Source organism: Peromyscus maniculatus, chromosome X, assembly GCF_049852395.1.
Source record: "Peromyscus maniculatus bairdii isolate BWxNUB_F1_BW_parent chromosome X, HU_Pman_BW_mat_3.1, whole genome shotgun sequence".
NCBI lineage: Eukaryota > Metazoa > Chordata > Mammalia > Rodentia > Cricetidae > Peromyscus > Peromyscus maniculatus.
In genome coordinates this window covers 144,525,686-144,530,094 of record NC_134875.1, presented here as the reverse complement: position 1 = coordinate 144,530,094, position 4,409 = coordinate 144,525,686, and positions in this window count along the sequence as shown.

Below are 4,409 nucleotides of genomic sequence, written 5' to 3'. Positions count from 1 at the left end.
CCTGGGTTTTATTGTTTTTCCATATGAAGTTGCGTAGTATTCTTTCCAGGTCTGTGAAGAATTGTGTTTGCATTTTGATGAGAATTGCATTGAATCTATAGATTGCTTTTGGTAAAATTGTCATATGTACTATATTGGTCCTGCCTATCCATGAGCATGGGAGATCTTTCCATTTTCTGACATCTTCTTCAATTTATTTTTTCAGGGACTTAAAGTTCATATAATATAGGTCCTTCACTTGCTTGGTTAGTGTTACCACAAGGTATTTTATGTCATTTGTGGCTATTGTAAAGGGTGATGTATCTCTGATTTCCTTCTCAGGTTCTTTGTCCATTGTATATAGGAGGGCTACTGATTTTTTTTGCGTTGATCTTGTATCCTGCTATGTTGCTGAAGGTGTTTATAAGCTTTATCAGTTCCTTGGTGGAATCTTTGGTGTCACTCAAGTATACTATCATTTCCTCTGCAAATAGGGAAAGCTTGACTTCTTCCTTTCCAATTTGTATCCCCTTAATCTCCTTATTTTGTCTTATTGCTCTGTCTAGAACTTCAAGTACTATATTGAATAAGTATGGGGAGAGCGGACAGCTTTTACTCGTTCCTGATTTTAGTGGAATCACTTTGAGTTTCTCTCCATTTAGTTTGATGTTGGCTATTAGCATGCTGTAAATTGCTTTTATTATGTTTAAGTATGTCCCCTGTATTCCTGATTGCTCCAAGACCTTTATCATGAAGGGGTATTGGATTTTGTCGAATGCCATTTCTGCATCTAGTAAGATGATCATGTGGGTTTTTTTTTGAGTTTGTTTATATGGTGTATTACATTTATGGACTTTAGTATGTTGAACCACCCTTGCAACCATGGGATGAAGCTTACTTGATAATGTGGGATTATTGTTCTGATGTGTTCTTGGAATCTGTTTGCTAGTATTTTATTGAGTATTTTTGCGTCAATGTTCATGAGGGAGATCGGTCTGTAGTTCTCTTTCTTTGTTGTATCCTTGTTTGGTTTAGGAATCAGGGTAATTGTAGCCTCATAGAAGGAATTTGGTAAAGTTCCTTCTGTTTTTGTTATGTGGAACAATTTAGAGAGATTGGTATTAACTATTCTTTGAAGATCTGGTAGAAGTCTGAGCTGAAACCATCTGGTCCTGGGCTTTTTTTGGTTGGGAGACTTTTAATGATTGTTTCTATTTCCTTAGGGGTTATTGGATTATTTAAATTGTTTATCTGGTCTTGATTTAACTTAGGTATGTGGTACCTATCCAGAAAATTTTCCATTTCTTTTAGATTTTCCAGTTTTGTGGAGTAGAGGTTTTTGAAATATGACCTTATAATTCTCTGGATTTCCTCAATGTCTGTTGTTATGTCCCCCTTTTCATTTCTAATTTTGTTGATTTGGATTCTCTCTCTCTGTATTTTGGTTAGTTAGGATAATGGCTTGTCTATCTTGTTGATTTTCTCAAAGAACCAACTCTTTGTTTCATTAATTTTTTGTATTTTTTTCTTAGTTTCTATTTTATTAAGTTCTCCTCTCACTTTGATAATTTCCTGGCATCTATTCTTCCTGGGAGACTTTGCTTCTTCTTGTTCCAGAGCTTTCAGGTGTGCTGTTAAGTCACTAGTGTGGGATTTCTCCAACTTCCTTATGTGGGCATTTAGTGCTATGAATTTCCCTCTTATCACTGCTTTCATAGTGTCCCATAAGTTTGGGTATGTGGTGTCTTCATTTTTGTTATCTCTAGGAAGTGTTTAATTTCTTTCTTTATCTCTTCCTTTACCCATTGGTGATTCAGTTGAGCATTATTCAGTTTTCTTGAGAGTGTAGGTTTTCTATAGTTTTTGTTGTTGTTGAAATCTAACTTTATACCATGGTGGTCTGATAGAACACAGGAGGTTATTCCAATAGTTGTGTATCTGTTGAGATTTGCTTTGTGTCCAAGAATGTGGTTGATTTTAGAGAAAGTTCCATGGGGTGCTGAGAAGAAGGTATATTCTTTTTTGTTAGGATAGAATGTTCTGTAGATATCTATTAGGTCCAATTGGGTCATGACATCAGTTAAGTCCTTTATTTCTCTGTTAAGTTTTGATTTGGGAGATCTGTCCAGTGATGAAAGTGGGGTGTTGAGATCTCCCACTATTAATGTGTGGGGTTTTATATGTGGTTTAAGCTTTAGTAATGTTTCTTTTATGTATGTGGGTGCCCTTGTGTTTGAGGCATAAATGTTCACAATTGCAACTTCATCTTGGTGGATCTTTCCTGTGATGAGTATGTAATTTTGTTGGATATCAGGATGGCTGCACCCGCTTGTTTCTTAAGACCATTTGATTGGAAAATCTTTTCCCAAACTTTTATTCTTAGGTAGTGTCTGTCTTTGAATTTGAGATGTGTTTCTTGTATGCAGCAGAAAGATGGGTCCTGCTTTCGTATTCATACTGTAAGCCTATGTCTTTTTATTGGTGAATTAAGTCCGTTGATATTAAGGGATATTAATGACCCTTAATTAATGATTGTTCATCCCTGTTATTTTTGGTGGTAGTGTGTGTGTACTTCTCTTCTTTGGGGTTTACTGCTGTGGCTTTATCTATTGCCTGTGTTTTCAAGGGTGTATCTGACTTCCTTAGGTTGGAATTTTCCTTCTAGTGCTTTCTGTAGGGCTGGGTTTGTGGATAAGTATTGTTTGAATCTGGCTTTGTCTTGGAATGTCTTGTTCATTCCGTCTACGATGACTGAAAGTTTTGCTGGGTATATTAGTCTGGGATGGCATCCATGGTCTCTTAGTGTCTGCATTACATCTGTCCAGGTCCTTCTGTCTTTCAAAGTCTCCATTGAGAAACTGGGTGTTATTCTAATGGGTTTGCCTTTATAGGTCACTTGGCTTTTTCCTTTGCTGCTCTTAATATTCTTTCTTTATTCTGTATGTTTAGTTGTTTAATTATTATGTGGCAAGGGGACTTTTGGGGGGGTCTAGTCTGTTTGGTGTTCTATAGGCTTCTTGTATCTTCATAGGCATTTCCTTCTTTAAGTTGGGAAAGTTTTCTTCTATGATCATGTTGAATATATTTTCTGTGCCGTTGAGTTGGTATTCTTCTCCTTCTTGTATCCCTATTATTCGTAGGTTTGATCTTTTCATGGTGTCCCAAATTTCTTGGACATTTTGGTTCATGACTTTGTTGGTTTTAGTGTTTCCTTTGACTGATGAGTCTATTTTTTCTACTGTATCTTCAACACCAGAGATCCTCTCTTCTACCTCTTGCATTCTGTTGGCTATACTTGCATCTGAAGTTCCCGATCATTTACTCATATTTTCTATTTCCAGCATTCCCTCTGTTTGTGTCTTCTTCATTTTTTCTATTTCCCTTTTCAGGTCTTGGACTGTTTTCTTTATTTGTTTCATTGCTTTTTCATGATTTTCTTTCAGTACTTTATTGTTTTATTCCAGGGCTTTATTGTTTTCTCCAGGACTTTATTGTTTTCTTCTATGATTTTTTGCTCTTTTCTCTAGTTGTTTATAGCGTTCTTCCCATTTTTTTTCTTTTCCTCTACACAAGCCTCTACCTTCATCATGACTTTATTCATAAGGTTGTTTGCTTCTGCTTCTTCCAATTTTTGATGTTCAGGTCTAGATATTGGAGGAGGGCTAGGTTCTGTTGATGCTGTATTGCTCTTCATTTTGTTGTATGTACTTCTGCCTTGACCTCTGCCCATCTCCTTGTGGTTCCTTCTTGGTCTTATCAGCGCACTTGGTTCAGATAGAGCTGATAGATTCAGGAAGTCTCTCTCTCTTGTCCAGATGGGAGCTCTCTTGTCCAAATGGGAACTCTGGGGCAGGATGGGAGCTCTTATCCAGACAGGAAGTCCAGGGCAGGATGGTCGCTCTTGTCCAGAAGGGAAGACGAGGGCAGGATGGGAGCTCTCTCTGGTCCAGAAGGGAATTCCTGGGCGGGATGGGAGCTCTCTCTCTGGTCCAGAAGGGAAGGTCGGGGCAGGATGGGAGCTCTTGTCCAGAAGTGAAGTCCGGGGCAGGATGGGAGCTGGGGGCCAGTCTCTAAGTCTCAGGAAGTGGCTAGGGTCTCGAGCAATGGGCGTGTGGGCAGGGCATGGAGATAGCAGGGTCTGCTTGGGGTCTTGGAGAATGGGATCCTTCCCAGTGGGGCTTGAAGGGAACCTGCCTGGTGGCCAGAACCTGGGGCCAAGTTGGGCAGGTCTTCCCCGGAGTGGCTGGTGCCCAGGGATGGGGTCCGGGCTGGGCACGGATACTCACCTCTCACAATGAAGTTTTTAAACTATGTCTAAAGCTTTAGCTATTGAGAGTTTTTTTTTTCATGAAAACTAGGCCATTGTTGGACAACATTACTAGCAAGAGGCCAAATCAGGGGACCATGGAGTATCTTTTTAGCTACTACTT